The sequence below is a fragment of the Bubalus kerabau genome, chromosome 7 (genome assembly GCF_029407905.1).
Source record: "Bubalus kerabau isolate K-KA32 ecotype Philippines breed swamp buffalo chromosome 7, PCC_UOA_SB_1v2, whole genome shotgun sequence".
Taxonomy (NCBI): Eukaryota; Metazoa; Chordata; class Mammalia; order Artiodactyla; family Bovidae; genus Bubalus; species Bubalus kerabau.
The window spans coordinates 60,596,473-60,617,380 of record NC_073630.1 but is presented as its reverse complement, the minus strand read 5'-3'; the positions used below and the strand labels follow the sequence as shown (position 1 = coordinate 60,617,380).

General features: G+C 39.9%; 2 long non-coding RNA genes across 3 annotated transcripts in view; one reads left to right on the top strand and one right to left on the bottom strand.

The window, feature by feature from the left end:
- Positions 1 to 12,545, bottom strand: part of LOC129657211 (uncharacterized) — a 29,633-nt gene extending 17,088 nt beyond the window's left edge. Inside the window, exons 1-2 of the long non-coding RNA XR_008716608.1 lie at positions 12,415 to 12,545; positions 9,178 to 9,255 (exon numbers count right to left, since the gene is read on the bottom strand). This is a non-coding gene — a long non-coding RNA (uncharacterized LOC129657211). The remainder of the gene's footprint in view (positions 1 to 9,177; positions 9,256 to 12,414) is intronic.
- Positions 1,192 to 20,443, top strand: LOC129657210 (uncharacterized). 2 transcript variants are annotated; one of them, XR_008716607.1, is made up of 3 exons: positions 1,192 to 1,252; positions 19,716 to 19,793; positions 19,880 to 20,443. It is a non-coding gene; the product is annotated as an uncharacterized LOC129657210 (long non-coding RNA). The 2 variants fall into 2 exon arrangements; XR_008716606.1 differs by lacking the exon at positions 1,192 to 1,252 and adding an exon at positions 12,797 to 13,152.
- The last annotated feature ends 465 nt before the right edge of the window (positions 20,444 to 20,908 follow it).

Below are 20,908 nucleotides of genomic sequence, written 5' to 3'. Positions count from 1 at the left end.
AGTGACTGAACTGAACTGAATTTTTTTTACTAATGTATCAGTGCTTATCATCTTCTCTTTCTTTGCAGCTCTTTTTATTCTAATTATTCTTAAATTGTTTCATATTTCCACCTTCCTTTCTTCATGATTCAATAATTAAAATCTCCCCTTCCTAAGTCTCTTAAGATTCTATTTACTCTCGTTATTTACACAAAATGTGACTATATTAAACTATGCCATGACAGTAACAAAGACTGAATGAGGACAGGAATATTAAATATTGAACATATAACTGTGGAATAAGTTCTACAGTTCACATTGCTTGGCATTCATCTTCCCTAGATATTGGGTAGATTGCTCCTTTCATTCCTTTAATTTTCTGTTCAAATGCTACTTTATCAAAGAGGGTTTCTCATTTTATTAAGCTATAATTCACCTAGCATAACCTTCATCACTTTAAATTGTACAATTTGGTGATTTTAATATGTTCAAAAGCTTGTGTAACCCTCACTACTATCTAATTCCAGAACATTTTCATCACCCCAAAAAGAAACCAATTACACACAGAGCAGTCATTCCCTTTTTCCTCTCCCTGCTGCTGCTACTGCTAAGTCATTTCAGTTGTGTCCGACTGTGCGACCCCAGAGATGGCAGCCCACCGGGCTCCCCCGTCCCTGGGATTCTCCAGGCAAGAACACTGGAGTGGGTTGCCATTTCCTTCTCCAATGCATGAAAGTGAAAAGTGAAAGTGCTGTCGCTTAGTCGTGTCCGACTCATAGAGACCCCATGGACTGCAGCCTACCAGGCTCCTCCGTCCTTGGGATTTGCCAGGCAAGAGTACTGGAGTGGGGTGCCATTGCAGCCCCTGGCAAATACTAATCTACTGTCTTCTCTTTAAATTTGTCCACTTTGGACCTATCATGAAACAGAGTCATATAACATGTAGCCTTTTGTATCTGGCCTCTTTTACTTTTCATAATGTTTCAAGGTTCCTCCATGTTGTAGCATGCTCTTCATTTCTTTGTATGCTCAAATAACATTCCATTGTATAGTTATACGGTATTTTGTATATCAGTTTATCAGTTGATGGGCATTTGGTTTGCTTCCCCTCTTAGCTGTTATGAATACTGCACCTATGAACATTCATGCTCAAGTTTTTGTGTAAACATATGTTTGCAATTCTCTTGTGTATATACCAGAGTGGAATGCACTCCTGCAGTATGTGGTAAACCTATGTGTAACTTTTTGAGGAACTTCCAGACTGTTCTCCAAAGTAAGTACTCTGTTTTGCATTTTCACCAGCAGTGTAGAAGAATTTCCATTTCTCTACATCCTTACCAACACTTGATATTTTTTGTCATTTTAATTATACCTATCTTAGTGGGTATTAAGTGGTATCTTATCATGGTTTTAATTTTAATTTCCCTAATGATTAAGCCCCTCCGAAAACAGAGATTTGATTCTCCTTAAATCATCCCTCCATGATAGTTACAGCAAAACTGGAGACTGACTTTCCATTTCTGATACTGGATTTCCTTTCTTTTCCCTACTTGTAGCCTAGCATATGGATATGCCCAGAATCCAACTTTGAACCCTAGAGGATGGTAAAGCAACAAGAATAAGGAGATATTTTTGCTCTTTAAATGATTTGCCTGGTGGTCCAGTGGTTGAGAGTGTGCCTGGCAATGCAGGGGACAGGGGTTCGATCCCTGGTCTGTGGAGGATTCCACATCCTGCGGGGCAACTAAGCCCACAGGTCACAACCACTGAGCCCGCGCTGCAACTACTGAAACCTGCACGCCCTACAGCCTGCGCTCTGCAACAAGAGAAGCCACTGCAACTAGAAAGGAGCCCCTTGCTCACTGCGTGGAGCAACCTAGCATAGCCAAAAATTAATAAACAAATAAGCAAATAATTTTTTAAAATGTCTACACCATTTAAATAACCATGTGACTTAGGACCTCCTCACACTAGTGAGAATCTGATCCTACTCAGGGCTTTTCCATCAGTGCAGGGTACTAATGTTTTATAATAATTAAAGCTACAATCTGTGTTTCATGATCTTACTTTGGGAAAATATGGAGAGTATAGTGTTTAGAGTCAAGCCTAAGTTTCTATAAGCTCAGAACACAGAACTTAAAAAAATTCAAGTTTGCTTCTTTCTGATGTGATAGTGCTTAGGGGAGCCACTGGGAGGGTGGCACTTTCAAATGGTAGTTCAGGGAAGTACAACTATACAGAGAGCAAGGAATAAGAAACCATAAGATGAGAAAACTCCGTACAGTCAGTAAAAACAAGACATGGTGCTAATTGTGGCTCAGACCATGAGCTCCTTATTGCAAACTTCAGAATTAAAGAAAGTAGGGAAAAGCACTAGGCCATTCAGGTATGACCTAAATCAAATTCCTTATCATTATATAGTAGAGGTGACGAATAGATTCAAGAGATTAGATCTGGTAGACAGAATGCCTGAAGAACTATGGATAGAAGTTCATAACACTGTATAGGAGGTGGTGACTAAAACCATCCCACAGAAAAAGAAGGCAAAGTGGTTGTCTGAGAAGGCCTTGCAAATAGCTGAGAAAAGAAGAGAAGTGAAAGGCAAAGGAGAAAGGGAAAGATATACCCAACTGAATGCAGACAGATAAGAAAGCCTTCTTAAGTGAACAATACAAAGAAATAGAGAAAACAATAGAATGGGGAAGACTAGAGATCTCTTCAAGAAAATTAGAGATACCAAGGGAATATTTGATGCAAAGATAGGCACAATAAAGGACAGAAATGGTATAGACCTAACAGAAGCAGAAGATATTAAGAAGGGGTGGCAAGGACACACAGAAGAACTGTACAAAAAAGATCCTAATGACCCAGATAACCACAATGGTGTGATCACTCACCTAGAGTCAGACATCCTGGAGTGTGAAGTCAAGTGGGCTTTAGGAAGCATTACTATGAACAAAGTTAGTGGAGGTGACTGAATTCCAGCTAAGCTATTTCAAATCCTAAAAGATGATGCTGTTTAAGTGCTGCACTCAATATGTCAGCAAATTTGGAAAACTCAACCATGGCCACAGGACTGGAAAAGGTCAGTTTTCATTCCAATCCCAAAGAAAGGATATGGCAAAGAATGTTCAAAATACTGTGCAAATTGCACTCACTTTACACGCTAGCAAAGCAATGCCCCAAATCCTTCAAGCTAGGCTTCAGTAGTACGTGAACTGAGAACTTCCAGATGTATACACTGGATTTAGAAAAGGCAGAGAAATCAGAGATCAGATTGCCAACACCCACTGGAACACAGAAAAAGCAAGGAAATTACAGAAAGATATCTATTTCTGCTTCACTGACTACGCTACAGCCTTTGACTGTGTTGATTGCAACAATATGTGGAAAATTCTTCTTCAAGAGATGGGAATACCAGACCATCTTACCTGTCTCCTGAGAAACCTGTATGCAGGTCAAGAAGAAACAGTTAGAACCAGACATGGAACAATGGTTCAAAATTGGGAAAGGAGTATGTCAAGGCTGTATATTGTCACCCTGTACATTTAACTTACATGTAGAGTACATCATGTGAAATGCCAGGCTGGAATCAAAAGTGCCAGGAGAAATATCAATAACCTCAGATATGCAGATGATACCACTCTAATGGCAGAAAGTGAAGAGGAACTAAAGAGCCTATTGATAAGGGTGAAAGAGAAGAGTGAAAAAGCTGGCTTAAAACTCAACATTCAAAAAACTAAGATCATGGCATCTGGTCCCATGACTTCATGGCAAATAGATGAGGAAAAAGTGGAAACAGTGAGAAATTTTATTTTCTTGGGCTCCAAAATCACCGCAGATGGTGACTGCAGCCATGAAATTAAAAGATGCTTGCACCTTGGAAGAAACGCTATGACAAACTGAGACAGCATATTAAAAAGCAGAGACATCACTTTGCAGACAAAAGTCCATATATTTAAAGCTATGGTTTTACAGTAGTTATGTATGAATATGAGAGTTGGACCGTAAAGAAGGCTGAATGCCAAAGAATTGATGCTTTTGAACTGTGGTGCTCGAGAAGACTTTTGAGAGTCCAGTCAATTCTAAAAGAAATCAACTCTGAAGGTTCATTGGAAGGACTGATATTGAAGCTGAAGCTCCAATACTTTGGTCACTTGATGTGAAGCGCCAATTCACTGTAAAAGACCCTGATGCTGGGAAAAATTGATGACAGGAGAGGAAAGGGGCAATAGAGAATAAGATGGTTGTATGGCATCACTGACTCAATGTACTTGAGTTTGAGCAAACTCTCGGAGATAGTGAAGGGCCAGGAAACCTGGAGTGCTGTAGTCCAAGGGGTTGCAATGAATGAAAACATGACTTAGTGACTGAAAACAATAAACAACAAGGTTAGAAAACTGGTTAGATCTGAGTGTAGAGAAGGGATGCCCAGGTGCTATATTGGCATGGCAATGATCAATTTCCAGTTTGTTGACTTGTTTTGCTTCATACAAAATGTAAATTTTAATAAGTACTTCTCCTGCTCATTATTTAATGAACACAGTTTAAAGTAAAGAAAGAAGTTAATAAAAAGAGCTCTTACTAACAGATGAGGAGAAAGATGAAACATTCTTCTACCAACTATGGTAACTAAAGAGAAGGGAAGTGAAGTGAAGTGAAGTGAAGTCGCTCAGTTGTGTCTGACTCTTTGCAACCCCATGGACAGTAGCCTACCAGGCTCCGCCATCCATGGGATTTTCCAGGCAAGAATACTGGAGTGGGCTGTCATTTCCTTCTCCAGGGGATCTTCCCAACCCAGGGATGGAACCCGGGTCTCTTGCATTGCAGACAGATGCTGGTGGTCTGAGCCACCAGGGAAGCAAAGAGAAGGGAGAGAGTAGAATAAACTAATATTTGTGGATCAACTTCCATATGCCAGGCATTGTCACAAAAATTATTTCATTTTCCTGTCACAATAATACCATTAAAGTGGATATTAAGAATTATTTTTGAGATGAGAAAACTGAGATTTAGAGACACTGAATGATTTTCTAAGAACTAGTAACCAGTTAGAACTAGTAACCAGTTAGCAACCAGCAATACTGGATGTAAACGCATTAAGTTCCTTGACATCAAAGCCCATGGAAGTGGCCAAGTGTTGCATGGTACTGTTTTTTAATTCTTATCTGTTGGCTCAATATCTCCCCAGTTTTTTCCATATCTAAGCACCTCTGACTACCATTCCCACAATCCTATCATATGGAATTCACTTCACTGTTATTTGCTTAATAGTTATTTCTTTAAATATTTCTTGATTTTATTTAAAAAGGAAACTTTGCATGATAGATGGGAAATGGAGAACCAGTATCACTTACTATAAATAGATAATATTAGGATTAAATTGTGATTCAATTTTATTTGGAGTCTATTGTTTGTTGATGGCTTTGAGCCTGAAATCTGCTTTCTATTGATCAGAAGAAGATGAGCAAGTATATTTGTTAAAGGCACCGGATGGAATCACCATCAGAATGACTGAGAGAAAACTGAAAGGAGAATTATAGCTTCATTCCGTGATGTTTAATGCTATACTTGTGCATCAGTAAAACCTAAAATATTTTCTATCTATTAGTCTCAAAATAAGGAAATAACAGCCAGACCAACATCAGTTCAAGTCTTTGCTCCATCAGTTTCAAGTTAACAAACTTCTCTCACTTAATGATTTCTCATGTATAAAATGGAAACATACCTCATAGACTGTTGTGAACATTAAATGTGATCATACATAGAAAGGCCTTAACACATGTGTTAGTAAATGTTCTGGGAAAGCATTATCATTATGCTCTCTGCACACCATTATGTTGTTTGTTGCTGTACCTATTGGAGCTTGTAACTGTAGTTATAAAACTGTTACTCCCACTCAGGATTTCATTAAGATGCTTGCCACAAATTACAATCTACCTGCCACATAAGCAGTTGGGTAAAAGGATCAGGGAGGAGGTGCATCACAGCAAGAAATGTTTGCTGAGCACCAGGACTAATCTGTAGGATGATGAATTTTTCTGCTCTGCACAAAGGTACCCGAGGCAGAGACAGCAAGTGAAAGTCGACATTCAACTTGTTACCCGAGCTAAATCACAGTCTGGTGAGGCTGCATTGACTTAGGCAGGTGCTTTTTCCTGATTTGCACAAAAGCACCTTGTCAGTGGCACCAGCCTCCCTCCTCCCTATTGTCATTTAGTTCCATGGGGCAATGATCTGTGCACTATTATGTTGAGAGAAAAATGAGAAATACAGAACTGTAAGTGAAAGAACTAAGGAAGGCCCCATGCTAGGGGCTTGGCCCAGGAAGACTAAGTCAGAGCTGGTCCCAGAACCCGGCCCAAATTTTCCTCCACGCAGGGCCAGCCTTCCATTGTGCATCTGCAGGTGCTCACAGCAGCCATGAATGTCTTTCCAAGGAATGTCAAAGCTCAATTCTAAAGTAAAAATTTTCATTCCCCATGGAATTTTGAAGGTGGAGCTGAAGGATGGCTAGGGACTGGATAAATAAGAGAGAGAGGTAGGATAGAGAAGGAAATCCAAATTTAGCTATGGCATAGCTGGGTTATTTTTATTTCAGCTAATAAGCAAAATTCAGAAAGAGATCTTTATCCTTTTGTTAACTTTTAAGTAAAGAGACCTCTGCCTGTATCACTGCAGTCGTTTTAAGCACTGTATTTATTCATCTAAGGGGAGGGAAAGGAGACAATAGCTGTAGTCAGTTTTCTTTGCTCTGGTTTTACCTTCTTTTCCTCATCTATCTGCACCGTTCCCACCTGCAAACAGGAGAGCAAAGGTGTCAGTCTGCACCTCAGGAGATAAGAAATTTTGCCCCTCAGGTCCTCCCCTCCCTTTGCCCATCTAAGTACTTGTTGTGGGGTCTTGGGCAGGTCCCTTAGTCTCTCTTCATCAGCAGCATTGATTGAGTTCTCCCTATATGCTGGACACTGTGACCAGTGCTTTATACCATTATTTCATGTAATCTTCACAAAGGTTGTAAGAAAAATTGTGGCATTTAAAAGCACCCTTATTATTACTCCAATATTACAGAAGAAAAAAGTTAAAGAAATACAATGTATTTCTCAAAGAAATACAATTTCCCTCCCATTAGATGAATAAATACAGTGCTTAAAACTACAAAACCAGCTATGCCATAACTATCTAGAAAGTAGAACCGGACCAGTTCCAAGGAGGCATGTGTTCTTAGGTCCCTTGGTATTTAGACCTTAACTTCTATAAGGTCTAAGCTAACAAAGTGACTTACAGTTAACTATTGTATACATGATTTATCCTTAGGGGATTTAAATACAGTGTGCAAATGTGGCATTTGTTTAGCCCTATGTTCTGTGAGACATTCTGTATACACGGCATAAGAAGACAAAACAAGTCTGAGAGGTGAGGCAGAGCTGGCAGTTTCAAGGCTGCTGTACAGACATACGCCACTGGGGGTGATGTGAGCACTATGAATGCCCAGTTGAGGTTCTTCGTGCCTTCATCCAGTGGAAAAGAAAAGAGGAGGACGGACAGGCACAGCATTTTTTGGATTCCAAGAGAGTGGGGGGAAAAAAAGACACCATGATGAGTAAAAGAGAGAGCTCTTGTCTGTGAATACCTTAGCAGAAGTTGGGAAAAGAAGAAATAAACAGTAAACTTATTATCAAATCACCTGTGAATTAGGCCCTGCTGTATAATGTACTGTCTCCTGTAAATAAAGATTAAATTTTCAGATGGGATTTTGGCCTCCTAGCTTGGAAACTCTAACATAGTCCTGAGTAGGTATAAGTAAACTTCTTTAATTTGGAGTACAAATGAACCATTATTCATTATGATGGTCAGTTTAAACAATCCTGGCTCCCCAGTTGCACAATGCAATTGCAAAATAGTTTTTCTTCCCTCAATGAAGTCTTTGCTCCTTTAATAACTCCATGATCTTTGGGGCTTTTCAATCCAAGAACCAGGCAGTGTTGGTTCTTTTCACCAGGAGAAGATAGCACTGGGGAACCTGACCAGCACTCTGTTTGCAGAAGTTTATTGGTGATATTGCAGTCTGATGCCATCACTGCTTCCAGGGGGTCCTTGAGACACGATTCTAGGGATGATTCTCAAAAACAAGAATTCCTGCTCTTCCACTATTAGGATTACTTTATCCTATTAGAATCCAGGGATACCGGTTGACTCAGCTCACTCAGAGCTTCTCATTAATGGGCTCCCTCCAACTTCATTTTTCCTCTTTCCTATCCATAAGGTGCTTTCTTGTGTTAACCCCAACAGTCCAGGATTTCTGGGGTAGTAGTTCTCTATGTATCTACAATGTTTACCAAAGACTTTGGGCATTGTCTTAGGTTTCTGGGTTGCTATCACAAAATCATAGTTCTGGCAGCTTAAACAGCAGAAATTTATGTTCCATAGTTCTGGAGGCTGAGAAGTCCAAGACCAAGGTGGGGCACATTTGGTGTCTTGTGAGAGCCATCTTCCTGTTTCGGAGACAACCTCCTTCTAGCTGTATTCTCAAGTGGGAGAGTTCTGGTCTTTTCCTCATGAGATACTAATCCCATCATGAGGGGTCCATCTTCATGACCTAATTTAAACCTAATTACTTCCCAAAGACCCCATCTCCAAATACCATCACATTGGAGATTAAGCCTTCTACACATGAATTTCTGAGGAGGATACAAACTTTCAGTCCATGACAGGAATGAACTCTGTTTTTCTCTCTACCCATCTGGTGGAGTGGGTGTAAATATGGAATCTTTGTAAATCAGGTTACAGCATCCTTTATTGCGGCTCCTATGGTCTCTGTTCCCAGTGAAGAAGAGAGTGGGGAAGTAGAGAGCCGGACCATGAGTCCTTGCCTCCACAAAACCAGCATCATTTATTTCCACCACTCTAACTCTTGAAGTGAACTCCATGCATTTCATGTGGAGATCATTAGTCAGATGGTGCTCTTTTTACCTCTATTTCCAAGGCTCACCTATTTCTTATCCCTCTTGAATGGCAGTTGGACTAACCAGTGTTTATCTTCAGCCGTTTGGAGTGATTAATCATTCTTCCCACTGGTCACTTTATTACATGTGTCTAATCTATCTACATATATTTTTTGCCTGGAGTTTGGTTTAAAATGAAGAAACTGAAGAGACAGGACTTTTGGGAGAAACTCTCGTCAGGCCCCAGACCCACCTTAGAGACTGATCTCACAGCTCCTTATCTCAGGCAGGGTACTTGATGATTACATCGATTTCTCACATAGTAGATTATCTAAGGGGGATAGATATTAGCATATTTAGTTGAAAAAGGAGGAAAGAAAAGAATATCCATGGGAATTAGGTGCCTGGTAACTCTGGGTTGTTAGGAGTAACAAAAATAATAGGAAAGTCATTGAAAGATGATGAGAAGAAATCTCAAATGACTATTGTTTATATGGGTTAGTTCTAAGGAGTTCTGGCAGACAAGGGTTTGAATCTCAGCTCTGCCAATGAGTATCTGACAAACAAACTAGTTTATCATTTTACACTCTAATTTTCTCACCTATAAATTGAGGATAGAAAATAACATCTCTCAACGCTGCTCTGTGGTCTAAATAAGATAATCCATATACAATACCCAGTGGCTGATCTGTTAAGGCCCTCTCAGTGTTCTCAAGGCCACATTTGGAAGCTATTGGGTGCTTGCTCAGTCGTGCATAACTCTTTGCAACCCCTTAGACTGTAGCCGGCCAGGTTCTGCTGTCCATGGCATTCTTCAGGCAAGAATACTGGAGTGGGGTGCCCTTTCCTCCTCCAGGGGATCTTCCCAACCTAGGGATCAAATTGTATTTCCTGTGTCTCCTGCATTGGCAGGTGTATTCTTTACCACTACACCACCTGGGAAGCCCTTTGAGGCTATTGGTGAGTTGCTAATGGGACTTCTGTGATAATGCTGAATTCTGAAGAATGACATTTGACATAGGTTATATTTTATCACATAGCCAAAAATGTTAACTGAGCAATTTCACTTTCTTTTTCACTTTATTATCAATGAATTAGAAAGCTTTAGACTGAATTCTCATTGACCATCTCTGGGAAAAAAAATGAAAAGCAATACCTTAGAAAACATCAATAACCTCAGATATGCAGATGACACCACCCTTATGGCAGAAAGTGAAGAAGAACTAAAGAGCCTCTTGATGAAAGTAAAAGAGGAGAGTGAAAAAGTTGGCTTAAAGCTCATCATTCAGAAAACTAAGGTCATGGCATCTGGTCCCATCACTTCATGGCAAATAGATGGGGAAACAGTGGAAACAGTGGCTGACTTTATATTTTGGGGGCTCCAAAATCACTGCAGATGGTGACTGCAGCCATGAAATTAAAGACGCTTACTCCTTGGAAGGAAAGTTATGATCAACCTAGACAGCATATTAAAAAGCAGAGATATTACTTTGTCAACAAAGGTCCGTCTAGTCAAGGCCATGGTTTTTCCAGTAGTCATGTATGGATGTGAGAGTTGGACTATAAAGAAAGCTTAGTGCTGAAGAATTGATGCTTTTGAACTGTGGTATTGGAGAAGACTCTTGAGAGTCCCTTGGACTGCAAGGAGATCCAACCAGTCCATCCTAAAGGAGATCAGTCCTGAGTGTTCATTGAAAGGACTGATGTTGAAGCTGAAACTCCAATACTTTGGATAACTCATGCGGAGAGCTGACTCATTTGAAAAGACCCTGATGCTGGGAAAGTTTGAGGGCAGGAGGAGAAGGGGAAGACAGAGGATGAGATGGTTGGATAGCATCACTGACTCAATGGACATGGGTTTGGGTAGGCTCTGGGAGTTGGTTATGGACAGGGAGGCCTGGCATGCTGCAGTTCATGGGGTTGCAAAGATTCGGACATGACTGAGCGACTGAGCTGAACTGAACTGAACTTTAGAAAAGAGGATATAAATGAGGTGGATGAAACTGGAGCCTATTATACAGAGTGAAGTAAGCCAGAAAGAAAAACACCAATACAGTATACTAACACATATATATGGAATTTATAAAGATGGTAACAATAACCCTGTGTACGAGACAGCAAAAGAGACACTGATGTATAGATCAGTCTTATGGACTCTGTGGGAGAGGGAGACGGTGGGGAGATTTGGGAGAATGGCATTGAAACATGTATAATATCATGTTTGAAACGAGTTGCCAGTCCAGGTTCGATGCACGATACTGGATGCTTGGGGCTGGTGCACTGGGACGACCCAGAGGGAGGGTACAGGGAGGGAGGAGGGAGGAGGGTTCAGGATGGGGAGCACGGCTATACCTGTGGCGGATTCATTTCGATGTTTGGCAAAACTAATACAATATTGTAAAATTTAAAAATAAAATAAAATTTAAAAAAAAAAGAAAAGAAAAGAGGATATATAAATATTGAGGCTCAGCTTTACCCAAACCAGCTTAGTGATCCTGACTCTGTTCAGCATTTGAGGCAGAGCTGCCTCTGTAACATTTTGTGGGTTGAAGGAGGAAGAAGAAAGCAATGAGAGGAAGAGAAAAGAGAAGTAGATGGAGGCAAACCAGACACCAGAGAAGGAATTGCAGGAGGGAAGAGGAAGGGAAATGGAGATTCAGCCACTGAAGCAGTCCCAGTCCTATTCCCTCCTCTCTCTCCAGAGCACACAAGAAGCTCTAAGCTAACGTGTCCAATCGAGCATCTGTTAACGCTTTAATGTTTCTCTGTAGCCTCCATGCATTCTGGCACAGTCTTTGCCTCAGGCATGCAAATTTGCATTTTCCCTTGACACTCTTTCAATATGCACTGGTACAAGCAGATTTCTAAATTTGCCTGAAATATAGCATTTGCAAGGTATTTTGGGAGACTTATGAAGAACTGGGGTGGAGTTAAACTTAATTATTATTTTATACACTTTCTTTTTTCTTCCTCCAATTTAATTTCTAAGGAAACTGTTAAACTGTCCATAATTTGAGAAATTTAAAGTTATAAAACAAAAAGAACTGTAACATAGAGACCATCTTTTACTGGCAGAAAGATGTATGGGATGATTAAAGGTTGTTTCTAAATTAACTAAAAACATTTGTAATTACTGCAAGTACTGTGCTAGGATGCTAAAGTAGAGATGTACATTTTTAGATATATGTAATACTTCAAAGCACTCTACACTTTTATATGGATTGAGAGGGGCTCTCTGGGATGTGTGTAGTCCAATTATTTCTTCTGATTAGATTAACAGCCTCACAAATATTACTTTAGTACCTTTATTTGATAATTTCTAGGTAGTTCTATACTTTCAAAGGACTTGATTATGAGGTATAAATTGCTAGGCAGTCAGTGCAGGATTCTGAGAACTCAGCCTTGTTTTCAATAAACATCTCACTCCATTAACCTAAAGCTATCCTGTTATGACCAATCTAGATAGCATATTCAAAAGCAGAGACATTACCTTGCCAACAAAGGTCCGTCTAGTCAAGGCTATGGTTTTTCCAGTAGTCATGTATGGATGTGAGAGTTGGACTGTGAAGAAAGCTGAGCGCTGAAGAATTGATGCTTTTGAACTGTGGTGTTGGAGAAGACTCTTGAGAGTCCCTTGGACTGCAAGGAGATCCAACCAGTCCATTCTAAAGGAGATCAGTCCTGGGTGTTCTTTGGAAGGACTGATGCTAAAGCTGAAACTCCAGTACTTTGGCCACCTCATGCAAAGAGTTGACTCACTGGAAAAAACTCTGATGCTGGGAGGGAATGGGGGCAGGAGGAAAAGGGGACGACAGAGGATGAGATAGCTGGATGGCATCACCAACTCGATGGACGTGGGTTTGGGTGAACTCTGGGAGTTGGTGATGGACAGGGAGGCCTGGCGTGCTGCAATTAATGGGGTCACAGAGTCGGACACAACTGAGCAATTGAACTGAACTGAACTGATACCCTTTGTCCTGAATTCCTGGAATGTGTCCTTGGTCTGATAAATTATCAGCACTCAGATCTGGGGAAAGGCAACAATAAACTTCTCTGTTCCATATGCCTGAGGGATGGCCAGGGGGCATGAAAAAGGGTGGCAACTTAATCTCAGGATCAAAAGAAGCCATAAAGATATTAAGTTAAACATTTTGACCTTTAAACTGATAGGTTAGAAATGATGTATTTCAAGGACAGAAGCCAACCGAAAATGTACAGATTAATACCGGTAAGGATATAAACTGTTGTAAGTCCTGCCTTTGGGGGACTCTTTACCCCATCTCAGTGTCTATGCTTAGAGCTTTATACTTTCCTTCTCTTGAATAAATCCTATTTGCTTGCTATAGTATTTATGTGTTTGTGAAGTTCATCCTTCAGCTCCATTCTTCAGTAAGAACTAGGATTCTCATTTCAATTACACAGTTTATAGAACTGAATCAATAACTTTTCAGTTCAGTTCAGTTCACTCAGTTGAGTTCAGCTCTTTGTGACCCTATGGATTGCAGCAACCCAGGCTCCCTGTCCATCACCAACTCCCGAAGCTTGCTCAAACTCATGTCCATTCAATCGGTGATGCCATCCAACCATCTCATCCTTTGTCATCCCCTTCTCCTCCTGCCTTCAATCTTGCCCAGCATCAGAGTCTTTTCTAATGAGTCAGTTCTTCGCATCAGGTGGCCAAAGTATGGGAGTTTCAGCTTCAGCATCAGTCCTTCCAATGAATATTCAGGAATAACATTTAGGAAATCATTTTTCCTGTATTCTTAGTTCCTCAACATAATGAAATGTAACAGCTTTTAGATAGGATGATAATGAGACCAGGTATTTTAAACAGGGAGAGGGCTGAATGAGGGTTAAGGTGGCAGGTCCCTTCTGAAGTACTGTACGTAAAGGTCTGTCTCCTAACCTAATTAACTGATTGGTGAAAGGCTGGGATCAATGCTGAAATTGGAATTCACCTCATCCCAGGTGAAATGACTATAGTTTAGCCATGTTCATTATGAATCTTGTTCATCTGGTTTCTTAGCTTTTCTCGGCCCTCTAAGAGTAAGCTTGCTTCCTTCTTTTTCTAGTACTATAATTCATGAAAAGAGTAATGTTATTCAGTATGTTTATTTTAACTAGATATGGTTTAGCCATTCACAAACCACACTTGAGATTAAAGAAAAATTCTGAGATTGAATCCCACTTTTATCTTTCATCACTTTCTAGTTTTGAAACAGGAGGGAAGGTGGCAGGGCACAACTTTTGAAAGAATGAGATAGCCCAAGGACACAACATAAACCCATTAGAATCAAATGGGTCCAAGATGGCAGACAAGTCAACTTTGACTAGACCTTCACTCTCAATCAGCAAGCTAAATGCACACCCAGAGGTGCCATGACAGTTCCAAGGTACTATCAAAAGATCAAAAAGTGGCCCAATTTCTAGAAATCTCTACCCTTTCCCCAAAATAGCTGGAATAAACCTCCAACTCGTTAGCCTATGAAATTACCCAGCCCATAAAAACTATGCCACATTTCTAAGCCCCCAGAGTCGCCCTCTGCAAGTGGGTTTCTCTCTAAATAAATCCATTTCTTACCTGTCACTTTGTCTCTCACTGAATTCTTTATGTGATGAGACATCAAGAACCTGAGCTTCATTATATCCTGAAACCAGGTACCGTGGGTTTTGGCTGGGTTTGAGTCCTAGTCATGTGGGTTAGAGTCCCAAACTGGGTTTTGGCTGAGTTCGAGCCCCAGCCACATGGGTTCAAGTCCCAATCTAAGATAAACAGTTTGAGTTCTGTTATTTTAAACAAGTCACTGTAACTGAATAAATGCTAATTTCTTCATTTGTAAGACAGGATAATAATGCCTACCTGACAGTGTTATTGTATGGTGTTAAGGCATATGAAAAGTATTAAAGGTGGAATTCAAAATTCACAATGGTGTTTGTGGAACTGGTGAGTTAGTGTCTCATGTAAATGAGATGAGGTTTAGCCAAAAGCAGAGAAAACAAATTTTCAGGGAAGCCTATTAAGCAGTAGCAGGAAAGATGACCTGAATGATGGAGAATGTATCAGGCCTTTTGTTACTTTCCTGATCCCTTGGTTTGAAATGGGTCTGTGCACACAGGCATTGGAGCCAGAAGTGGACAAAAATGACTACTTGGATTTCAGTTGGAGTGGATGTCATTTGAAAAAGAGTGTTCCCCTCCTCCTGTAGGGACCACTCTACCACTCTAGCATTTTGAGGACTGATGTTTCTGAGAAAAGCAAGTGGTAGTAATAAATAGGTGTTTCCATGGTGAACAACTTCTGATGTGGTAGATGGAGTTGTCCTCCCATGGCTTAGAGGAGAGTGGATGTTTATCAGATGGAGAAGAGGCACAAGGATGAAAACACCAGACACTGACACTTATGTCTCAGGATGATTTGATACTGGACTAGTTTGTGAGCAATAAGGAGCACTCCTATAAAAATGCCAGCTTCAGAAGGGGGAATCAGGATTTAAGTTATTATTGTTAGGATTGCCCCATTTCTATTCCCAAATTTGTAAGGACATTCATACTAAAAACAAACAAACAAACAAAAAAAAAACTTTAAAAAGTACCTACTCCTAGACACAGATGTAGAGAACAAATAAATGTATGATTACCAAGGTTTGGGGGGGGAGAGTTAAGGGGTTAAGGGAACAGGAGATTGGGATTGTCATATATACCCTACTATGCATAAAATAGATAACTAATAAGAACCTACTCAATGCTCTGTGGTAACCTAAATGGAGTGGAAAACCAAAAAAGAAAGGATATATGTATATATACCCCTTCAGGGATCACTGCCTTGTTGTGGCAATGGGGCATGTATAACTCAATGAAGCTGTGAGACATGCTGTGTAGGGCCACCCAAGACGGACGGGTCATAGCAGGGAGTTCTGACAAAAGGTAATCTACTGGAGGAGGGAATGGCAAGCCACTCCAGTATACTTGCCGTGAGAACCTCATGAGCTGTATAAAAGACAAAAAGATATGTCTCCTAGGACATATCAAAATGAGTCCCCTAGGTCTGAAGGCGTCCAATATACTACTGGGGAAGAGTGGAGGAGAACTACTAATAGCTCCAGAAAGAATGAAGTGGCTGGGCCGAAGTGGAAGCAACATTCAGTTGTGGATGTGTCTGGTGATCAAAGTAAAATCCTATGCTGCAAAGAAAAGTATTGCATAGGAACCTGGAATGTTAGGTCCATGCATCAAGGTAAATTGGACATGGTCAAACAGGGGATGGTAAGGATAAGTATTGATATCTTAGGAATCAGTGAACTAAAATGGACATGGGTGCCTACCCCTAAAACATTAACTCTTTACTGGATTAATTATTAATAACTACACTAGTATTGACTATGCCAAAGCCTTTGACTGTGTGGATCACAATAAAATGGAAAATTCTTGAAGAGATAGGAATACCAGACCACCTGACCTGCCTCTTGAGAAACCTATATGCAGGTCAGGAAGCAACAGTTAGAACTGGACATGGAACAACAGACTGGTTCAAAATAGTAAAAGGAGTATGTCAAGGCTGTATATTGTCACCCTGTTTATTTAACTTCTATGCAGAGTACATCATGAGAAACGCTGGACTGGAAGAAGCACAAGCTGGAATCAAGATTGCCGGGAGAAATATCAATAACCTCAGATATGCAGATGACACTACCCTTATGGCAGAAAGTGAAGAGGAACTAAAAAGCCTCTTGATGAAAGTGAAAGTGGAGAGTGAAAAGTTGGCTTAAAGCTCACCATTCAGAAAACAAAGATCATGGCATCTGGTCCCATCACTTCATGGGAAATAGATGGGGAAAGAGTGGGAACAGTGTCAGACTTTATTTTTCTGGGCTCCAAAATCACTGCAGATGGTGACTGCAGCCATGAAATTAAAAGACGCTTACTCCTTGGAAGGAAAGTTATGACCAAACTAGATAGCATATTGAAAAGCAGAGACATTACTTTGCCAACAAATGTCCATCTAGTCAAGGCTATGGTTTTCCCTGTGGTCATGTATGGATGTGAGAGTTGGACTGTGAAGAAAGCTGAGCACCGAAGAATTGATGCTTTTGAACTGTGGTGTTGGAGAAGACTCTTGAGAGTCCTTTGGACTGCAAGGAGATCCAACCAGTCCATTCTGAAGGAGATCAGCCCTGGGATTTCTTTGGAAGGACTGATGCTAAAGCTGAAACTCCAATACTTTGGCCACCTCATGCGAAGAGTTGACTCATTGGAAAAGACTCTGATGCTGGTAAGGATTGAGGGAAGGAGGAGAAGGGGACGACAGAGGATGAGATGGCTGGATGGTATCACCGACTCGATAAACATGAGTTTGGGTATACTCCAGGAGTTGGTGATGGACAGGGAGGCCTGGCATGCTGCGATTCATGGGGTTGAAAAGAGTTGGACATGACTGAGCAACTGGACTGAACTGACACTAGTATTTACTGGGAGTTTACTGTGTCCCAAACATTGTTCTAGGCAAAGGGGTATGCACCAATGAACAATAGCAACAGTAAAACAAAACCATATTTTCAAGAAGCTGATATCCTACCTGGGGGGCAGGGAAAGTAAACAAAAATACAATTTTGGTTAATGACGTAAATTATGGAGAAAAATAGAGACTATTAGAGAGATTGGAGAGACATTAGGAGGAGTTGTAGTATTTGAGAAAAGGTTGTACATGTGTCTGTAGCAGAAGGGAGTGTATATGGGAGTTCTCTAGTCATGATGTTTGATTGGCAAAGATTGACTGGATGACCTTGCAAAAGGACACTTCACATTCCACAAATATTTCAACATACATAGTTCAGCATTTTCTCTTTGTCCCAAATCTGTACTTTTTCAAAAGAAGCCATTACAAGCATTTTCTCAACATTCTAGTAGTTTAATTTCCATTCAAACCCCAGTGAGTGTCTTCGAAATATATCTACCACTATGAGATGACATGGAGCCTCCAGATGGCCTAAGGAAATCATGGTGTGGCAGCCTCAATTACTGCAAGTGGTTTAATCTATCTGGTCCCCCCTCTCCTGATAGAACAACAGAGTTGGTCTCACAGTTAAGACAAAAATCGCCTTCAAGTGTTTGGTGTTGTCTCATTTGATAGTAGACCACTGATAATCTCTATTCTACTACAGCCTCTTCTCCTGGTACATTGTGTGTTTAACTTACCTCTCGAGCAGGACGCCACTGTTGGCACCCTGGTAGAGGCAGAAGAGTTAGTTAGATTCAGGTTATACTGTTGAGTTGGTATAGAAACTCTACTACTTGGTAAATATTTTGAATTGTTCTTCAGCTTTTAAGCACATACCAATTAAACTAATTTAAAAGCCCAGCACAGCATATGTAAATACATCCCAAATTATTCTTTGGCTTACCCATATTTTTTCTACAATATGAGAAAGCAATTACTCAGCACATCTCTCCTCACATTCCCACTGGAGATTTTTTTTTAATCCCTGATTCTCCTTTCCTGAGACTCTCAACAGATGGTTTGTCTGTTGAGGTAGGGGCCACGCCTAACTGATTTTGCCTCACAGAAGCCAGCTGAATGCTTTCCATGAAGAGACATCTAATGAATATGCCAATTAAGAAGCAGTGTACCAATCTGTTCTTTTTTTTCCCCCTGTAGAAGAGATGAAGAGGAATTTTAAAGAAATTGTTGATAGGTCATTAGCATACTCATTTGATATGTGATTTGAGTTGGTGAGGCTGCCTTTAATTCTTAAATTTGAAATATAATATTTCCTAGCTGGGGAGAGGCCACTTTTAGTAACAGCTTCCCTAAGCTACTTAGCTTTTGCCAAGGCCATATCTCACTCTGATGTAGTTTTCTAATTGCACAGGTCTCTTTCAGTCATAAATTTTTTTTTTGATCAGTCATAAATTTATTAAGGACACCAGAACTATAAAATTGGGGTTGACAGGATGATATAGCATTTGTGAAGTCTCTTCCTGAGATGGGTTATAATAATAGTGGGTCAAAAATCATTCATATTTTTCCAGTAAGTAGTACATGCATGTTTGGTATTGTAATACCCAGATGAAAACTGATTGAGCAGTATGAATACATAGAAAATTAAAATCTGCTTAAGGGATTGTCTGGACTGAACTTCCTGTGCAAATATGTGAAAATTGTTTTATTACTATGACAGATAATCTTGTGTACTTTTTCTTAAAACAATTTTAAGCATCAATTAAGATAGGAATTTATTTGCATTTCTGAACATCTGGCATTCTGCCCAAGTAATTCCCTGCTTGGCGTTAGGGTCAGCTATAAAGGCATATGTGAACAGTCTCCAGTGAGTGCTCTGCTAATTTCTACTAGTTAAGTTCTAATGAAAATGAACAAGATTGTGTATTTTAAGAGCCAGTCTTTTTTATATTGTAACTTATACCTAACGGCACAGTGACAGAACCAGTGCTTTTATATCCTAACTTATATCAAACAGCATACGGCCATCCTTGACCCTGCCTGGATAAACAATCTCTGACAAGGTTGTCCAGCTATTGATGAGTGTGATTTCAAGTTCAAGTGGGATCAGTGAAGAATTTTTAGATTGGCACTTTCAATATGAACTGTTTCTGAGAATTAAAACTACACATATATGTATGTGTATATATATGTAAAACATTTATATTTTATATAATTTTAAAAAATCATAATGCTTCTCAAAGAGACAGTTAAAATTTTAATGCACAATTTTTATTCGAATTTTTTTTTTTGAGATCTGTGGCTAACAATTGACAAATCTGCTTTTTCTTCTTCAGGGCATACAACTAGACTACAGTTCCCATTTTCCTTTGCCTTGAGGTGTGGTCATGTGACTGAATTCTCAGCAATGGAATGTGAGTGGAAGTGACATATACTATTTCTAGGTCTGCTGTAAAAAATGTCCATGGGTGATCAATCTGTTACGTTCTTTCTCTTTCAGGATTGAGGCAGACAAACATGGGGACTTTGGAAATCTGGACTTGAAGATACTAGACATACATGAGGCAAAGAGCCTGAGTCTCTGACTCACTGACTGAAGAAGAAAAGCTACAGGCAGATTAAGAATACCTATTTGAAATTTAAATGTGTGAGAATCAGCTTTTATCCTCTTAAGCCAGTAAAAGTTTTGGAGTTTATTAGAATAGTTATTAATAGATGTGCTATCTCTTGATTTCCAAGCATATTGTGAATATGAATGACTGCTGCCACCTGCTCTCCCAGATTCTTTCACCATGGGGCTACAAGGTGCTTCTGTGTCATATTTAATCTCTCTAAGCAGCAAGGTGTTTGGTGATGGTGCCTTGTAAAGTGCTTCTCTTTTACTCATTGTCTTCTCAGAACTTACGAGATATAGAAAGTTCAGGCTTCAGTGAAGCTTAGGTCTTATAGCACATGTATTTAATTTATGAGTTAAAGAAGTTATACTAAATCAGTCTTGGGTACCTGTGGAGGCTCTCCCGAATGATACATGTTACATGTGAGTATCAAATGAATAAAGAATATATTTTCCTTCCTTTTGCCATGTTCCAAGCCAAAAAGATAAGTTCTGGGTTGTTATAATTATTTAAACATTATTTCAAAATAATTCACTTTTTTCCTTCCCTGGCTTATCATTCAGCAGGTACATGTTATTTGTAGGCTCTGTCCAAATGCCCCCTCTTTTTTCTTCTTTCCTTCCCTCCTATCATTGACTTTTCCTTCATGAGTTTGAGAACTGAGAGAGATTGTATGGGGGCAACAGTTTTCCAGAGTTGGGAGAAACTCTAGCACCCCAGGGTAAAGTATTTTCTAGTACTGTCAGCAAGGGTACACTCTCCTCTCTATAACATTTATGTCAGTGGTCTTTATGGTATGTTCTTAAGGAACTAGAGAAGTATGAAGCTTTTGAATCTCCCTCAAATATTCTGAAGAAGGGAGAATATTTATTTCATTTACTGCCTTGATGCTAGAGACATATATGTTTAAAAAT